We start from the raw sequence: 19,756 nt of genomic DNA on the forward strand, positions 1-19,756 counted from the left end.
AGACCGAAGAGGTCTTCCTTGGTATGAATGGCTTGGGGACAGTGCCTGGGCCAGAGCGAGCCCTGGTGGGGGCTGTGGAGTGTCTTTTGCCCTACTTCTCTGTGCCGTCCAGATAACACACCGGTCACCAGTCCAACGCCCCTCAGGTCAGCACCTGGGAACCCCGAGACTGGGGCTGGAAATCGCAGATTGCTTTGTGGAAAATACAAATGGGTTTTGCTCTGAGCACTGATTTGGGCTTTTGTTTGAAATGTAATATACAGATAATAATAAAAGAAAAAAGTCTTTAACATGTAAATGGCCCTGTTGTGCAGAGCCAAGTAATCAAATCAAACAGCTCCTCTTTTCTGTCTGCCCTGATCCCCAAGGCATTGCTGGATGAGAAGTGCTTCTGGGGCTTGTTAATGAGCTGCCGGGTGCCCTGGGGACAGGGAGGGGACTGTTCCTTCCTCACTGGCTTTGGTGTTTGTGGCCCCACTCCCACCCCGGGGGCCACAGAGAGACCCTGCAGGGTGGGCATGTTGTTGGAAGAGCCAGGCTCCAGGAGGCCACTGGCCTGTTGGCTGGGAGGAAGTAATGCACGCACAGTTGGCAGACTGGACCGAGCTCTGTCTGGGTGTCACATGATAGGTAGGGCCAGTGAGGAGGAGGGTCTGCCTCAGATCTCTGCTCTTTGAGGGCTGTGGGTTTTTGGAGCCTCCAATCCTTCGTGCTCCACGGGATTGAGAACCTCATCCAGTTCATTGCTATTCCATAGATGATAAACTACATCAGTAAATGATCACAGTTGCTGGTAAAACTAATTCAGGGCAGGAGACCGTGAGAACTGGGGCAAGCGGTAGGGTGGCCCATCCATCTGTTCCCATCCACCTCTTAATTCCCAACTCCCCCCCCCCCCACACACACACCTGGTCACGCTCAAGTGCTCCCACAGACAGGGAGGAAGTGGCTGGAGGGAGGACTGATACCTAGGTTCCTCTCCAGTCCCAGGGGAGAAGATCTCTGTTTGCTCTTATGACGCCAAGGAGCTGCCCGGGGCAGCCGCTTCTCTCAAAGCTGTCAATTGGAGTTTACCAACAAATGCCCAGGAGCTGCTGTTCCTGAGATCTGAGGCTTTCTGCTGGGGATTGTGTTGCTTCCCTGGGGCAGGTGGCTGCAGGGTGGCACAGGAGTCTATTCTCTCTGTCACTCTGCTCCAGCTTTGCTCATCTTGGCTGCTGTCACTCCTGAGAACTCTTAAATGGAGCTTGTGGATGAGCAGAGAACTTTCAGGCACCAGGAGCGCGCGCGCGCACGTGCGCGCGCGCGCACACACACACACACACACACACACACACACACACACACAGGGGTGGGGGTTGGGGATGGAGAATGTGGAACCTCTTTTGTTCCTCCCTGTGTGCAGGGTCCTGTCCAGCATAGGCCTACTTGGCTCTGTCTGTCAGCTAGGAAGGATTTCCCTGATATCAGGGCTGCATGTGAGTTGCTGCCACTTGTAATGGTCCTAGGCCTTGGTCTGGAGCTGTGCCTGTGTCTGGGGCATAGGGTGGGGTACTGGTGTTTACTGAGTGGTTCCTTTATTGATGGGGTGGGTGTGGCCCTCATTCCTGTAATTCTTCTGACCTTGTTTGGGACAGACACTACAGCAGAACCCCAGCACTGTGAACCATGGGCAGCTGGAATAAGTACAGAAACACTGTGAATAGATGGCAGCCCTTGCCCAGGAACAGCTAAAAAGTTGGGGGTTCACTGGGGAGATCAAAGGCTCTGTGGGATGGACTGGGCATGGCTTTGGGGGAGTCCCACAAGCCTTCTACTGAGTCCTTTTCTGGGAATAGCTCCCCCTCCCCCTGGTCCCTGGCTTCCCCTCCTCCAGTAGCTTCTGAAAGTTGGAGGTCTGTGTGTTTTGCCTGCTGTGCTGTGGATCTGGGGTTGCTCTGCGCTCAGCTTCCCACTATTCCACTACTAGTTGGCTTCACTCTTGGGCCTCATGCTATGGCCTAGAGTGGTCTCACTCCAGATGAGCCCTATAGCCCTGGGAGGAGAGTGGCAGTGACTCCTATGATGTATGTAGCTGTCCTGTGACATGAGACTGTCTGTGCCTGGGACCATTTCAGGTCCTCCAGTGGAGCCTTGCAGGAACTGGGAACCTGCCGAAATCACCATCCTTCTCTGGGGTGTTTCCTCTCTGGCCTGGGCTTCAGGACAGTATGAACTGAGGCAAGTCTCTTGACTGCCTGTGAAATAAAGTGCACGTTCATTGGCAGAAAAGAAGCACCTCCATAACCCAGCCAGCCTCTCCCCATTTTCCAGCATTGCCATTCAGTTCACTTCTATCTATCTGTCTGTCTGTCTGTCTGTCTGTCTGTCTATCTATCTATCTATCTATCTATCTATCTATCTATCTATCTATCTATTTTCTATTTGCACCGCTGTTTTGCTTGTGTAAGGGTGTCACGTACTCTGGTACTGGAGTTACAGTTGTGAGCTGCTGTGTGGGTACTGGGAACTGAACCTAGATCCTCTGGAAAAATAGCCAGTGCTTTTAACTGCTTAGCCATCTTTCCAGTCCCCTTCACCTGAAATTTATCACTTTTCTTTTTGAGATAGGGTTTCTCTGTGTAGCCTTGGCTGTCCTGGATCTCACTCTGTAGACCAGGTGGCCTGGAACTCACAGAGATTCACCTGCCTCTGCCTCCCAAGTGCTGGGATCAAAGGCATGTACCGCCGCCACCACCACCACCTGGTTAGTTCACTTCTTTTTGTGGGCATAGAGAGTTATATTAATCAGGACTCTTGGTTGTAAGTGACAGAAATCCAGGCTAAACTGGTTTAAGTAGAAAGAGTTTTTTTTTTTTTTTTTAAAAAAGATTTATTTATTTATTATGTCTATAGTGTTCTGCCTGAATGTATGCCTGCAGGCCAGAAGAGGGCACCAGATCTCATTACAGATGGTTGTGAGTCACCATGTGGTTGCTGGGAATTGAACTCAGGACCTTTAGAAGAGCAGCCAGTGCTCTTAACCGCTGAGCCATCTCTCCAGCCCCATTTTTTTTTTTTTAAAGCTTGCTTTTCAAGGATACATCCAGCTTCAAGCATGTCTGGATCTAACCGTTTCTATGATCATAAGGCCTGTTGTTCCTGTTTTCTCTCTCTGGTTCCTTCTGTGTTATTCTTTCCTTCTCTCCTCAGTCTGCTTCCCCCAGAGGAATGCTTTTCCTGCCTGGTGACAAACATGACCATAGATGTTAGGCTCTTGCCCTCACTCCGGCACATGCGCAGCTTGGGGTCTTGTGTCTTACATCATCAGTGGGCGCTGGCGACTATGTACCTGCATTAAAAAGCCTGACACAGACCCCCACCCTCTCTCTGTATTCTGTCTCTGTTCCCTCTCTGCTCTCCACTCTGCTCCCTCCCCCCAGGCCTGGCTCCTCTCTTTCTCTTCCCCCCTTTCCCTCCTCATAAAGCTCTAAAACTAGCACTGGGTTCTGTCGTGATTGTGATCTTTCCACGAGGCCGTTTATCATAACTATCAATAGTGACCTCCATCTCTTCTGCTTTTTGGTGTCTGGTCTTAGCATGAGTGAGAGTCCCTCCTTGGGAAACTCCAGCAAAGCTCAGTGACACTGTTGGGGCCAGTGTGGGTCACCAGCTCATCCCTGAGTCAGTCATGGTGTGTGGGATGTTTCAGTTGGACTGGGCCTCCTCTGGAGGGCAGTGCCCAGTGGATTTGAGGTAGGCAGACAGGAGACTATGCAGAAGGAAGTGAGGTGGGGGAGAGGGCAGGCTAGAGAGAGAGTGTGGCTTGGGAAGTAGCGAACTGGAACAATCAGAACCATTTTAAAAGATGAAGCCAACAGCCATCAGGAGAATGGGCAGGCCATGGGATGTGGCGTCAGGGGCCTGAGGAGTTGGGGTGAAAATGGCCTGTGCTGACCTACAAAGGTAGCAAGTGAAACCTGTGGATGGTCCAGCTCACTGATGCTCTGATATTAATAATTGACAACTAGGAAGGTGATATAAGTGATAATACTGTCCCATGGAACTTCCTGTCTGTTTCTTATGACTGGCTGATGCTCCTGGGCTGAAGATATTGCTTGGTCTTCAGAGATGAGGACCCTATGGGCCCTCTGCGTTTTCCCCAGGCATCACTGTGGGGAGACACCAGTTATCCTCTTGACCTTGAATGACGAAAGTCTCATGAACCCATTCCTCAAGCTATGCATTTTGGTTCAGGTAGACTCTTAGGGACCAGGCAGTAAGAGCTGTGGGAGGCAGAACAGTGGTCTCTACATAGACCATTGTCCACACTAAAGCTTGGGCAGACACAGATGAGGGAGTCTCACTGCTGAGCAGGAAGTAGCTGAGTTCTGGGAGATGTAGCTTTGCTTGCTTGCATTCTCTCAGAGTAGTAGTCCTGCAATGCCTGCTGTGCCCATGAGGCTGGGCTCAGTTGCTAGCTGTTCCTAGGGAAGGCCTTGGCCATACACTCGAGGGAAATTATGGATACTCACTGCTAGATGGAGCTTCTTTATCTGGAAGTTTGTGCCTTGCTGTTTGCGGCTTGGGAGGTAATGGTTGTGGTGAAGTGTGAGCAGGAGCCTGATGACTGAGGTACCATGTTTAAGAGACTCTAACATAGTTAAGTTGCTCTTCTTCCAGAAGCACGCAGGAGGGCCTACGGTAGTTCAACAGGACTTTTTGGCTCCCATAAAGTTCCATTTTGTTTGAGTCAATTGAAGACCAAGGTTTTAGTGTGGATGTTGAGCACATTCTAGAATAATAGCAAGAACGCTTTGTCTTGCCTGTGGACGCAGCATTAATGTCTTTAAGTGCACATTGCAAGAGGAATCCTCCTGTACATTGTGTGCAATACAGATGACAGAGCTATTGTGAGCCTTGTAATGTCGACCTGGAAAACTGGCCTCTCTTCAGCTTCCTGAGCTCTTTCCCAGTGGCTGTTCTTGTTGAGGGAGTAACTTTGCAGGAGACGTGGGAGTCTCTTGGCAGTCTCTTGGCATTTGCCACAGAATTTGGCTGTGGATTGGCAAGCAGGTGCATCAGTGGTGAGTGGTAAGGATCCCTGCCCTTACTTTTGAGCACATACTTAGATTCAGCCATATGGCTTGGCCTTTGGCAGAGCATCTTTGGGCTGCGGTGAGCACAGCCACAGGTGCCTTTTTCTAGAGGAGGTGATAGAATGACTCAGAAATGGGCACTTTTGGTGGAGGCAGAAAGTTGCGGGTCTGAGCTGCCGCCATGTGGGATGGAAGAGGAGGAGGGGACCATTATTGATGAAGTAGGATTGTCTGGGGTTTGTGGGCACGTCATCTGTGGGTCCTGATTGTAGCCACCTTCAGCTTGCATGGCTAGGAGACCTGAGAAAATCTGAGGACAGTAAGCTCAGAGCTGAAAGCACACAGCTCAGAGTTAAACTGACTACTAGATGTCATCCAGTTTGGAAAAGCTAAGCTGTTAAAGCGTCAGGTGATGCTAGAAAGTCATGGCAGACACCAGATACAGCCAGGCTGTTGTGTGCAAACCAGGGCTCTGAGGAGGGGTCAGCTAGCTGTCTTCTGTAGCCTGATAGTCCAGCTGGCCATAGTTGGCAGGAAGCAAGGAACCCAAACTCATACACAGTTCTTCTTGGTTCTGGCACTTGTGGCAAGCAGCCATGGGTCCCTTTCCTTTTTCCTCTCTGTCCTAAAGGTACTTGGTAAAGCAGCTGTAGCAGCCCCTATAAATTGAGTGGTAAGTTCCTGGGGCCAGGCACAAGGCTTTCACCTGATTGCCCTTTGTTTGGGGGAGCCCCCAACTCTCACTTTGACATGAGATTATCAATGACTTGACCCAGAGGAGTGTCCAGACCTTCAGAGAAATGGTGGGAGATGAGTTGACCATTGTCACTTACGTTTTTCATATGGCAAGTCCTCTTCTCCCTGGATCTTTTCTTTCCTACTCTTACATCTACCTCATGCCCCATGGAGCCTCCCATGCTCAGCCCCTCCAGCAACTTCCATACCCCTAGACTTTCTTCTTACATCTTTCTGGATCTCATCTTTCCAGCTTTTTAAGTCCTCCACTGTGTAGCCTTCTGGCCCCCAGAAGGAGTGGTCACTGTCACTTTCTTTTATGCCCTCATAGCACAACCAGAAGTCAGGTATCTGTCTTCCCTACCAGCCCCTGGGGCTCCCAAGAGTCCCAATAACATGGCTTGCAGGAATAAGCATCACATGGCCATATCTGGGGCCTGGGGCCTGGGACCTGGCCAGAGCCCAAGCAATGGAGGCTAAATCCCTGTTGATGATGGAAAGCCCTAGTTTCTGCCCTATGTGTGTCCCTCAGTCCCTCCCCAAGCCCAGTGGCAAGTGTCAGTGCCTGCGTGAAGATCATTAGGTTCTCCTCAAGGGCAGCTATCATTGTTATAGTCACATTTCCGAGGGGCCAGAAGTTTAGAAGTGGTTAAGTCTCTCATGCCCAGGGCCAGTACCTGGCAGGGTCCCGGTGCCTGGCAGGTTGTGGTTTTGGTTCCACTCTGCCTCTGTCTGACCCAGTGCCAGGATCTCAACCACATGCTGAGGGGTGAGCCTGTCTTCCCTGGAGAAGCTCTTCCTGGAGGGACTGCTTCACCTACATTCCCCTGGCCTTACTCACAGGAGAAAGTGTGGAGGAAGTGTCTGAAGCCTATGATGTTTTCCCTAGTTTTAGTGACAAAAACGAGCAAGGAAAACATACCGGAACCTGGAATCTTCTGCCGCTGCTGGACTCATGGCATCTGCCTCATTTATAGCCACAACCACCTGAATTGGAGGATGCTGGTTACTCCCCATGGCATCATTTCCAAATCTTTGATTAGGGCCTGGTTTCTAGGCTGCTTCGGGCTGGTGGTCCAGGCTCTTCTTCATACGTTTTTTCCTGTTATGGAGGGGAATAAATCTCTCTACCCTGTAGGCTTGTGGTAAGATCCAAGAGGAGCCTGTATCTATACTTAAAATATATGTTTCCTCACTGGGTGACTGTATATATACCTCTATATTCCCATACCTTATCTAGGCACCTGCCTTCCTATTATTTATTTAGCTAGATCCATCCCTAAGCCATACCTTACATCTATATTTATACTCATGCTTATATCTATATCTCATCTGTACCTACACCCATTCTAACAGCTATACTTATATCTATTTCTACATCTCCCTCATACCTATTCCTATACCTACACATCATCTGTACCTATGGCTATATCTAATCTACCTTTCACCAACACCTACACCTACTGCTTTGCCAGCTTAGCTCAGAATGGAGCCTGGTACTCCGGAACCACTGAGCAGGTGTAGTTGATACATGATCACTCTGACGGAAGGCCAAGTGTGTGGGCGGCATTGGTCTCTGTTAAGCCAGCTGAGCCCATGCCATGCTGCCCATCTGTGCTGGCTACTCTCTGGCTTACCCTCAGCCTGACCTACAGATGACATGGCACAGGTTTCATGTATCATTGGTCATGTCTGAGGGGTCTGTATCTGGTTACTTAGGTGGCCTGTTGATTAGAAGCTGACCCTTTTGTGACACGCAGTGGCTCAAGTCTCCTGGCTGCATCCCTTTGTGGGTCATTAAGGATGTCACATTGAGTTTAGGGAAGCATGTCACCACAGGGGTTCACTGTGAACATCACATGCGTGGTGATCCAGGGTATGCCATCCAGGAACGCCCCTGCTGGCAGCTGGAGACAGACAGAGCAAGATGGTGTCTGGCCTGCATGTTGTGAGCTTTGAGTCTGAAAGGTGTGTGTGAGCTGAGGTCAGCAGCGCCTTGCTTTAGCAAAGCGGGGCCTTGTTAGGTTGTGGAGTCTCACGTTGCTGGTGTGGGGCGGGTGGGTGGGGTGAACTAGGGGCATCCTGGACATTCCCCTTGGCCTAGGGAGGAACAGAGGCAAAGGGCTTTGACCACCAGGAATACACTGCTTCTTTCTTCTCCGGCCTCCAAGTCTCCACAGAGTGAGGACTGCTGATGCTGACGGGTGGGCTCTAAAGCCATCTGAGCAACCTGAGACCTTGAAGCATTTACAAGCAGGGCACTGTTGCACTGCATTGCCACCATGTCACAATAGGTTCTGAGCCTGTGCCACCTACACTGCAGGTTTGGGGAGAGCTAAGGCCGAGTGACCACGGGCCCTTTCCTTCCCCATGGACTCCTGCCTGTCTGGGCCTTCTTTGCCATCTCGTATCCACCACTTCCCTGTGATGTCATCTATGGCCCGCCTTTAGATGCTGACCCAGCGTGTGGGCACCTGGCAGCAGCTGCCATCCTGACTTCTCTCAGGGTCTGCCCTGGTTGGGCACTCACTTGGCCTTTCTCCCTGCCCTGACTGCTATGCTTAGAGCCCATGAGCAAGGGGCCATGTGCTTGTCACATGTGCTTCCTCTGAATGGGCCTTGATGTGGGATGGCACTTGGTGGCCTTTTGGGCCTCTGTCTGGGAGCTGGCAGAAGATAGGCTGGCTCCGCATTGCCAAGACTACTCTAACTCAGCAGTGGTGACAGTGGGTGCTGTTTTGTGAGCAGGTGCTCCAGTTTGTGCAGAGGAGCATCTCCAGTCTCCTTAGCTTGGAAACAGAACTCCCATATTCCTGTTAGCTTCAGTGAAGCAGAGCCTCATGGGAGGTGGCTAAGCTCCCGGTAGGTCCTCTATCTAGAATGGGAGATGTGGCAGTGATCAGATGGGGTGGGCTCCATGTGCAGATACAGATGTAAGCATGCCATTGTATGCACCAATGTGTGCACACATACACATGGATTTTTCTGTGACGACAGGTGTATGTATATAGGCATGTGTGTGAGGGTAGGTCTCTGTATTTTGTGTGAGCCAATGTGGGTGCAGGTGTGTGGGAGCAGTTGTATGTGCAAGTGTATGTGAAAGGGCAGATGTAGGCAGAGACAGGTAAGTATGAAGGCAGGTGTCTGAAAGGGGTGTGTGTGTGTGTGTGTGTGTGGTGTGCCACATAGGCAAAGCCATAGCATCTCCTGAACCACTTTCCTTCTTAGTAAGCCTGTCCTGTAGCTTGAGTTTTCCTGCCTGGCCCGCAGTCAGGACAAATCTCTCTCTCCCGCCAGTCCAACAGCCCCTCAGACCCGACCAAGTAAACACAGAGACTTATATTGGTTACAAACTGTGACAGGCTTCTTGCTAACTTTTCTTACAGCTTAAATTAATCCATTTCTATAAATCTATACCTTGCCACGTGGTTCGTGGCTTACTGGCATCTTCACATGCTGTTTCTCATCGTGGCGGCTGGCAGTGTCTCTCCGACTCAGCCTTCCACTTCCCAGCTTTATTTTCCTCCTTGTCCCGCCTATACTTCCTGCCTGGCCACTGGCCAATCAGTGATTTATTTACCAACCAATCAGAGCAACACATTTGACATACAGAACATCCCACAGCACTTCCCCCTTTTTTTTTCAAAAAGGAAGGTTTTAACCTTAACAAAGTAAAATTACATATAATTTGGGAATTTGGGCGTAGCTTCCCTTACTACTTCCTGCTGGAGGGGGGCGCTGTATCTTATGGGGACACAAAGAAAATTTTAGGATCATGGAATAGTCCATGAAGCTGTATCATCTGAGCCAGTTGCCTTCAAACCATTCTGGATGTTGGATCATCTGGGCCATGGTGTTATCAGAGACCTTTCAGGGGGTCTTGGCTGGTCAAACCTGATGTATCTTAATCTGGAACAAATCCATAGCCTCTGGCTTTCTGTGGAAACAAAAGCAGAACCTCTTTTCCAAAGTAACATATCCTTATATCCAAATTTTGAAGTCAAGTTACCTTTAAAATCTACATTTTGGCATAACTGAACAGCTTTTACAATCAAATGTTTTTCTTTAGTTACGAATATCAAAGACAACATAATCCAGATTCTCTGTGTGATAGCCATCTTTACGTGGCTTATTACCTTTATTGTTTCTTTAAAGACTTTACTTTTAAAAACTATTTGTTTATATAACTGTATATATTCCTTTTTATCTCTTTTTGAAGCCTACGTACATTTTTACATACATCGGAAACTATTTCATCTGAGTCAGTCTTATTGTGAACCTATTGCTTTAAACTGCAGCAGCTGCGGCTGCTGGCTCCGCCCACCTCAGCTTCCCAACATGGCGGTGGTAGTTTACTGCCAGCTCTGGGAGCTGTTGTGGGTCTATGCTTTTATCCAAGCAGTGTGTAGTCCAGAAACCTCTTATTTTTTGTTTTGTACTAGCAAAGGCTAAATCCACCACGCAGCTTAATGTGCCACTTGCAGAGGCCTCATTCCTGCCATACGGCAGGTCGAACAAACACGCTAGGAACCCACCAGTAGCTCAAACTGGCAGCTGCCGCTCATTTGAGAGAGACAATTAAGAAGCTGTTTTGAGCTCTGTTTTAGAATCTTTTCTCAGGTTTTAGGTGGAAACTCTTGCCACCACGTTGGACGCCATTTGTAGCTAGAGTTTTCCTGCCTTGTCCACAGTCAGGACAAATCTTTGTCACCTGCCAGTCCCACAGCCGCTCAGACCCAACCAAGTAAACACAGAGACTTATATTGGTTACAAACTGTATGGCCGTGGCAGGCTTCTTGCTAACTGTTCTTACAGCTTAAATCAATCCATTTCCATTAATCTATACCTTGCCACATGGCTTGTGGCTTACCGGCATCTTCACATGCGGCTTGTCATGGTGGCAGCTGGCAGTGTCTCCCTCACCCCGCTTCCTGTTCTCTCAATTCTCCTCTCTGTTAGTCCCGCCTATACTTCCTGCCTGGCCACTGGCTAATCAGTGATTTATTTATTGACCAATCAGCAACACATTTGACATACAGACTATCCCACAGCACTGTCCCATTGAACTCTGCTCAGCTCCCCTCCAGCTGAACCATAGGATATGCTTTGGTCCCTTCTACATGTCATAATCTGAGCAGAGTAAAAGCCCTGGGCCCAGGATGCTTGAGTCCTCCTCTGCCCCCTCCTCTCCTTGTGAGAAAGCATAGCATAAAGTCAGGGAAAGATGACTGCTTATGAGCCACAGAGAGTCCCGTAAATAGAACTCTGTGGTTCCTAGAAGAAACAAGCCCAGCTAACATCTCCACTTAAACTGCTATTCTTACATCTCTGAGACAATATATTTTTGTTACTCAAGCTACTTGGTTGATGGCATTCTGTTGGAGCACCCTGCTAAATTTAAAATTCTCTGTGTATGTGTGTTATTTGCATGTGTGTGTATGTGTGTGCACATGCATGTGCATGTTATGGTGTACATGTGGAGTTGGTTCTCTTCTTCCACCTTTATATGGGTTCTGGCAATCAAATCTAATTTACCAGCAACTTTACCAGCTGAACAATCTCACCAGCCCCCAAACTTGTTGTTGTTGTTGTTGTTATTGTAAAGACTACGATCCATTCTCTTGTCTGGTCACTGAAGTTGGTATTCATTTAGCTTGTGTTCAGCTAATGTTCTGAAAGATACTTCCTTGAATGTTATGAACTAAAAGCAACAACAACAAATAATAGTAATAAGAAAAACAAAATAGAGCCCCAAATCTCTTCCAGTCTTTGCAGCTTGACTCTGTTGGGAACCTCCTCAACACTTCCAGCTCCACCGAGCCCAGAGATCAGCCATGGTTGAAAGTTCAGGGTCTTCTCTGATAGTTTCTGGCCATGCATTAGGCCTCATGCCAAGCTTGGCTTTCTGAGTTCCCTAGCACAAGTGGATGGTTTTGAGTATCCCAGTTCCCCAGTGATGCTTGCCCAACTTTCTTCCCAGGCCTCAGGAAGTTTAGATTGCATCCAGTTCTTCTGTCCAGGTATGTATGAGTTGTTAGTTTTCTTGCACTGTTTCCAGAGATGCCTGCTCCATCTAAATTCCAGGGTAGCCCCCAGGTAGACAGTAACAGACAGTAAGTTTTTTGTTCAAGACAATTTATCACTATGCAGTCCAGGATGGACTTATGACCCCCTGCTCCTTCAGTCTCTGCTCACTCTAGAATAGGGATGCATGTCTCACAAAACATACATAGGGTGTCGCTATTGTTTTCTTTTCTTGGTTTTGGAGACAGAGTCTCTTTATATAGCTTTGGCTGTCCTGGAACTCTCTATGTAGAGGCTGTCCTCCAATTCACAGAGATCTGCCTACCTCTGTCTTTTGAGTGCTGGGATTAAGGGTGTGTGCCCCCACACCTGGCCCAGGATGTCACTACTTGAAGATATCACAGTGCTGGTGGCAGGAGCCAGAGAGATCAAAAGTGAGTAAAAAGTGTTATAGTGATTTCCTAGTATTTAAAAATTGTTCCTTTCTTGATTAACTGTTATATTATCATTCTATGACTGTGTCAAAATTCCTGAGAAAAATCAACTTATAAGGCAAAAGAATTTATTTTTCTCATGGTTTCAGAGGGTTCAGTTTATGGTTGTTGACCCAATAACTTTTGGGACTATGGGGAGCAGTGCATTGTGGTGGAGGTGCATTGGGAGGAAGCTGCAAAGAAGCAGAGGCCATAATCCCCATATCCCCTCCAGTGACCCCAGCAATGACCTAACACACACTAAGTAAGTCCCACCTCCTAAAGGCACTTCTCCTCAAGGCTCTACCACCTCCTCAAGGCACTATTATCGCCTCAAGGCTCTACCACCTCCTCAAGGCCCTACCATCTCCTCAAGGCTCTACCATGTCCTCAAGACCCTACCATCTCCTGTAGGCCCTATCACCTCCTCAAGGCTCTACCACCTCCTCAAGACCCTACCACCTTCTCAAGGCCCTACCACCTCCTCAAAGCTCTACCATCTCCTCAAGGCCCTACCATCTCCTCAAGGCTCTACTACCTCCTCAAAGGCTCTTCCACCTCAAGGCACTATCATCTCAAGGCTCTACCACCTCCTCAAGGCTCTACCACTTCCTCAAGGCTCTACCACTTCAAGGCACTATCATCTCCTCAAGGCTCTACCACCTGTCAGTAGAACCACAGGCTGGTGACCAAACCTTCACACATGGCCTTGGCGGGGGACACTCAGCTTCCAAACCATAACAGATGCTTTTGTGGTGTCTGCAGACCTTTGGTAGTGTTTCAGAATTCCTACAAAGTTTGGCTTTGGTAGTTTCTTCTTTGCTTTAAGAATGTTTGGAGAGGAACTCTTGAGGCTAGCTGAGCTGCCATTTTGTTCCACCTTTGTTTTGAAGAGATACTGTCACTGAGTCTAAAAAAAAGTCTTGGTTGATACTTTTTTCTCTTGTGGCACCCTTGAAGACGTTGCTTCATTCTCTTTCTTTTGCATCTTTTTCATTTCTGGTGAGGAATTTGCTATGCTTCTTATCTTCTTTCTTTTGAACACAGCCTGGTTTAAGTCTCTGGCTGCCTTTAAGATGTTTGCCTTTATCCTGTGATGTGCTTCTCGTGTTTCTTCTGGGTGAAGTTTCTTGAGATCTTAGGATCTGTATGTTTATAGTGTTGATCTAATTTGCAACTTTTAATACATTATTTCTTTAAGTATTTCCCTCTTTTTCACCCCCCTTTCACTGTGTTTCTAGTTACGTATATGTTGGGGTACTGGAATTATCCCTGGGTTCACTACTATTATATCTCCCCCCCATCTTTTTAAGAACTGTTTCATTTTGGGCAGTTTCTTTTCCCATGTGTTCAAGTTTGTGAACTTTCCTTTCTGCCCGGTCTACCCTGACACTCTTGTCTCACACATTCTCATTTTCATGTGTTGCCGCTGGCCTTTCATCTTCTTTTAAAATCTCATGCTGTTGCCTCAATCTGCAGCACAGGCCATGGTATAAAGTCTGCTTTAATAGCCTTAGCTGCCAGTTCTGACATCTGTGTAGATGTCAGTTGAATTCTGCTAGATTTTTCCCTTCCTATGGATAATACTTCTCCTGATTCTTAACGTGCCAAGTGGCTTTGACTGGATTCTCGACAATGAGACAGACACCTCCGTATTCCTAGAAGTACTCCAGCTTTATTCTGGGCCATGCTTACCTGGGAACAGTTAGGCCTTTGTGTCTTGCATTCACTGTTTGTCAGGAAGTAGAGTTGCTGCAGAGGCATGATCTCTCTGTGTGCTCCATCTAGCTAATAGCCTGGGAACTGAGAGGTTCCTCAATCTGGCTGGAAACTGACACTGTTCTGTGCCTTGTGTGAGTGCCAGACGCCAGCCCCTCAAATATTTTTAAAAAGCAGTTTATATTTACTTCTTTGTGTGCATGCGTGAATGTGTACCATACCACAGATTTGGAGGCGAGAGGACAAGCTTCAGGAATGAGTTCTCTCTCTTCACCATCTGGGTTCCAGGTTGGGGAGCAAGCCCCTCCACTGTGGAGCCGTCACATTAGCTATCCTTCAGATGCTTTAGATTATTAACTCTCTGGATTTGGATTTCTCCTAACCCTACAGCAGACTTGAATGGGACCTTCTAAAAATGACCAGGTGTCTCTCTGGGTGCATTTCTCTTTTGCTCTGCCCGGTAATGGCCGCCTTGTCTTCTCTAAGGTCTTACTACCAATATTTAACCCAGGCACTTTTCCTGATCCTCCCCTTTGGTCTTCCTTTGTGACCACAGAAACTCTTTTCTAATTGATTAACTGGTTAATTAGTATGCTTTAGTTAACATACAAAATCAAACAATGGGTTTCACTATATTTTCCTACATATGACACTGGACTTTTCTCATACTCACCCCGTTCCCCTAACTGTAAAATCTCTCTTTTGAGGTAGTCCTTCTGCTTTTATGTTGTATGTGAGGGGTGTGTGTGTGTGTGTGTGTGTGTGTGTGTGTGTGTGTGTGTGTGTTTGTGTGTGTGTAGGGCACAGCCTGATCTCAACAACGAGGAGAAAGCCAGTAGTGTCTAGTGTTGTCTGAGGAGAAAGGGTGTGGGTTCTTCTCTCCCAGCAGGTGTGAGGACAGGAGGATTTATGGTGAACAAGGTTTAGTGCAGTCAAGGTGTCATGGTCCTAAAGGAGCCAAGAATACCGCCCCCCTCTCTGTATATGTGTGTGTATGTCTGTGTTTGTGTGTGTTTATGTATGATGGGGTGTGTGTATGACTGGGTTTCTGCATGGTCCATCGGGAGCATGACGGATGCTATCAATTGAGTCCGCTCATCAGGGCCCTGCCTGCTCCAACCTTCCAGATATCTTGGAGGAAGTGAAAAGTTCAAACAACTTCCAGCAGTGGGCAGTCCCCAGTTTCAAGTGCTGTGAGCCATTGATCTAGTAATGCCCTTGCAAGTGCTCATTTTCAGCTCTGGAAGCTGCCGTCCACACCAGTGCAGGGACTTGTCCAAGTTGGATGTGACTTAGCTTGAATTTGAACCCATGTGTTCTGCAAACACTGATATTTCTAACATGCACCGTTATATTTTCTTATCTTTTTAGAGTTTGTCACTAGCCCCATGTGGAAGCCAGCAGGGGTGCTGGTGTTTTCCAGTTGATCCCTGACCTCTGTGCAGGCCTGGCTGCTGTGAGCTGTGTCTTCTCAATGCTGGTGTAGGTTGGAATAGGTTGGCCCATGTTGGAGTAACAGCCAACCTGCTGTGCTGAGATTTCTTGCTTGGGCTGCATGTCTCCCAGAGGCTGTTGGTCATGTGGTCTGCACATTACAGGCATCTTCTCACTCTAGAAAGAGGTGATGAGCAGCTACTGTTGGAATCCTGGTGCTGCTGCTGCTCGGAGGGGGATAGAGCTGCAGAGCAAACCCTAGCTCTGACACTCCTGTTTACAACAAATGGCATCCTCACTGCTTCCACCACACCGGCCAGTACAGGTTACCTGCCAGGCCTGTCTCAGTCGCCTTGAGGGAGTCCTTTGGGCCTGGGTGCCAGTAGCAGTATCAATGGACACTGAGCTTTCCTGTTAGCGATGGCTTTCAGGGCTTTATGTGTGGCCCAGTGTGAGGGAGTTGGGATTGTACAGTGGAGACGGTCCCTGCCCACTTCTCCTGGAGCTCACTGTCTGGTGGAGGGACAGTCATAATACCAGAGGGGGTACCTCCACATGATTGGACTGTGTGTGGCACAGCAAGGGCAGGGCTGTGGGACTGCACCAGAGCAGTGACTCATTCTGCCTGAGGAGAATTGCAGAGGGCCCCCCCCCCCCACTCCCCTCCGCAGTTCCAGCTCAAAGATGAGAAATCCCCAGTGAGCAACAAGAAAGGAGGGAGGGGATGCTGCTGTCTGGGGAACAGATGTGTACAGGCACAGAGACCCAGAGCAGCTGCTGGGGGTTTACAAATGGCTTGTGTGTCTTCAGCCCTGGGGACCTGTGGGCCTGTATCAGGAAGGAGGGTGCTAGGAAGGGTGGGAGTGAGAGTAAGGCTTTCTTCCCCATGGGCAGAATGTCACAACCCTTTGTCTCTCTTGCTGTCCTCCAGCTAAGCCAGGGCCTGCTGTAGAGTTCTGGCTGGTGGGTGTGGCTGGTGTTAGAAACTACCTGTCAGGCAAAAACCCCATCCCCAAGTCTCCTCGCTGCAGGCACAGCTAACCCCAGCTCCCCTGCCGGCAGCCCCTGCTGTTCACCCTAGGGGGATGAATCAGCTCCATTCTTGGTGAACAAAAGCTCTTGGGTTGCCAGGGAGATGTAGGCAGCAGCCCTGTATCTCCAGAGCTGCAGTTTGGTGTCTCAGAGAGATGGCACTTAACAGCACTGAGTCAGGAGTCCAGTCCTGCCCACAGGACAGCAAACTTGGCTGACCTATCAGGACCCATGTGATGAGTCCAGGAGGATCCCAGGCGGTCCAGCCTCAGGCTCCAGCAGGGTTTGGTTTGACTGTAGCCCTGCCTGTTGATGTTGTCGTGACTTCAGGCCTTTGATCTGCTTCTTGGAGCCGTCTTTGTTGAGCCTGAAATTGGGATAATGACACCCACTTGAGAGGCTAAGCTATCCCATGAGGCACTAGGTGGGAGGCCCCTTCATGTGCTTATTGTGCACCACACATTTGCGGCTGTCTGCTGTGTGCCGAGCACTGTTCTGGTGGCCGGAAGCCATGCTCCCCTGTAAAGTTGAAATGGGTGTGGCACTGTGCTCAGATGAGGACTGGGTGTCACTGTGTCATCACACAGAGACAGTGATTTATGTACCATTGCTCTTGAACATAGGGACTCTGCAGGGCTCAAGGGAAGTACAGGGGTAGAGGAGGAGGAGTCCCACGTCCCAGCTGGGAGGGGTGAGTGTGGAGCAACCTTGTGAACCTGAGTTCTAGCCTGCTATGAACCTGAGGGTGCAGAGGCTCTAAAGTTTTGCTGAGTCAGTGGAAGCTGGCTCCAGTGTCTGTGGGACCACTAGGGGAATTACAGTAAGAGGACAAGTGGACCTTCTCCACATTCAGAATTTAGGGGCCTGGTAGGGTGGTTTGGGGTTATTGACCTCTCTCTCTCTCTCTCTCTCTCTCTCTCTCTCTCTCTCTCTCTCTCTCTCTCTCTCTCTCCAGGGATGTCTGTCATGTGTATGAGTGTTTTTTATAGGGTTGGGCACCATTAGAGGGCCATTCTTGGGACTGTTGTGATGAGATTTTTGGTGCTGTGCACTGGGCCTTGTTGGCAAGCCCTGGGTCATAGCCAGGGTCACAGGTGTGTTTGGGAGGCAGCTGTGGTGGTATTTGGTAAAGATCATGGATGAGGAGGTAGGAGAGGCCACCAGTGATAGTCCCGGCAGGACACCTTCAGGCTTGTGCTCTGTGGGGACCTATTTCTTTTCTTGGTGCCCCACTGGGCAGCTTGGGCCAACTCTGCAAGTGGGTCCCTGGGCAAGAGGAATCTCTGAGGGCTGGGGCTAGGAGAGGTAAGTCACATGACACAGACTTCAAGAGCTAAGCAAGCTGAGGGGTTGGGGATGCTGGACTGAAGATCGGTGACTTGTCAGATCTTCAGAGTCATTACTTGCCATTGTCACCAGGAAAGTTGCAAAATGGAAATTAGCTGTTGGACAAGACTGATTCATGTGATGTCCAATCAGGAGCAGCTTTTTACTGCTGGGAAATGCTGACTTCCTCCTTGCTAGACAGGTGAAACTCAGGGGCTGAAGGAGGACAGACCGCTGATAGGTAAAAGGATGAGTGGAGCTGGTGGGTCCGCGGGCGCAGTGGAAAAGTTACGAGCCACGGCTACGGCTGCTCGGAATCTGTATCGTGTGTGGGAGCCCAACACTCTGCTTCCTCCTCCGTGGACCTGGAGGAGCTGGACTTCATATCTGACCCTCCGAATGGTCACGAGAGGGAAAGAGCAGATCTGTGGGTGAGATGGCGGGGCTGGGAGTAAAACTTGGGCCTCTGGATTCTGACACATCCGAGTTCAAATCCACACCAGGCCACTTAGAAACTGCGAGTCTATGTGGGTTAGCCTCAGCTTTCTCATCTTCAGAATGGAAGCTGTCTCTAATTCTTGGCTTTTCAGTCCTGTGACTCAGTGCCTGGCCCAGACCATTGGGAATAGGTGCAGTTGAAATGACTGGGACCTCGTATGATCTAGGATGTGGGTTGCTTTCCCAGGGGTCGAGAAGGAGGGAGAGAGGAAGGGAGGGGGAGGGAGGGAAGGAGGAGGTGTAGATAATGCCATGGAAGTGGAGGGGAGAGGAGTGAACATTTTTTAAGGATGGAAGCAGGTTTAAGGAGTACTCTTATGAAGGAAGCTGGGCAGGGTGGCCATTCAGACTGAAGGCCTGGGCCAGGCTGCCTGGGCAGGATTGATGAGCCTGCCCCTAGTGTGTAGCCAGGGCAACCTCTTCCTGTTCATGCTACTTTAGTTTATTTATTTAACTAGCTAGTAAAAGAAAAGGACCAGGCAAGCGCAGGTCCCAGGCTTCTGTGAAGGATGGCACCGTTCAGGGGATTCCTGAGGGTGGCCAAGAAGCAGCCCTTTCACCCTGGAGCTTCTGGTCAGCGGTTGGCTTCAGGGGCTGCCTGAAGAGGCTTCCTCGTCTGTGGGACCAAGGAAGACAGGGCTGTGTGCTGCAACCAGGCGTTAGGAGGTCTCTGTGTTGGGCGTCTGTCTGCCCGAGTGCCTGCCTCTCTGTTGCTCTGAAGGAGGCAGGGGCTGGGCCTGCAGCTGCCTGGGCAGAGTGGCTCCTGCGAGGGACACGCGGCTGACTCCTCTCGCTGGTTACAGACTCACTACTTCATGTCCACCGTCCACCTGGCCTTCAAAGTCAGCATGGGGCATCGCTTTCCTGAGAGGGGGAAGACCCTGGAAGTCTGGCCCTGAAGGTGGAGTGGCTAGGGAAAAGGCATGGCTGGAGACAGACTCCACAGCGGTGTGGTGAACTTAGGTCGGGTCGCCATGGAACGAAGCTGCATCCAGAGGGCCTCCTCCATCCAGGGCTGTGTGGTAGTGTGGTGGGGGAGCGGGCAGAAGAGATTAGGTGTCTCCCAGCTCTGAGCTGGTTTTCAGCTTAGGGGGCAGGTTGCAGACTCCAACCCTGGGAGGAAGTGGGACAAGTGTGGGGGGCACACGTGACCCAGAGAGGGCAGGCTGGGTTCTGTTCAGTTTCCAGGCCACAGAGATGTTGCAGAGAACCAGAAGATGTGGTGATAATGAAGGACGGGTGAGTCGGGGGTAGTCAGACTGCAGTGGAGGACATCCAAGGCCAAGGGCCAAGGCTTTTTTTACCTGCTCCTGGGGTTGACCTCCTCGTTCCACAGTGATGCAGCCGCTGGGATGGGAGAGGCAGGTGACCAACAGTCTTCATTGGCTCAGCCTGAGCATTAGGTGGAGAGTTTAGTTGTATGAGCATCCAAGGTCA

General features: G+C 49.6%; 1 protein-coding gene across 3 annotated transcripts in view; it reads left to right on the forward strand.

The window, feature by feature from the left end:
- The window catches only part of Grid1 (glutamate ionotropic receptor delta type subunit 1), a 727,989-nt gene that overhangs the window by 64,803 nt on the left and 643,430 nt on the right, over nt 1-19,756 (forward strand). The window lies entirely within an intron of this gene.

This window comes from Peromyscus californicus, unplaced genomic scaffold (genome assembly GCF_007827085.1).
Source record: "Peromyscus californicus insignis strain IS unplaced genomic scaffold, ASM782708v3 Scaffold_12__1_contigs__length_115047231, whole genome shotgun sequence".
NCBI lineage: Eukaryota > Metazoa > Chordata > Mammalia > Rodentia > Cricetidae > Peromyscus > Peromyscus californicus.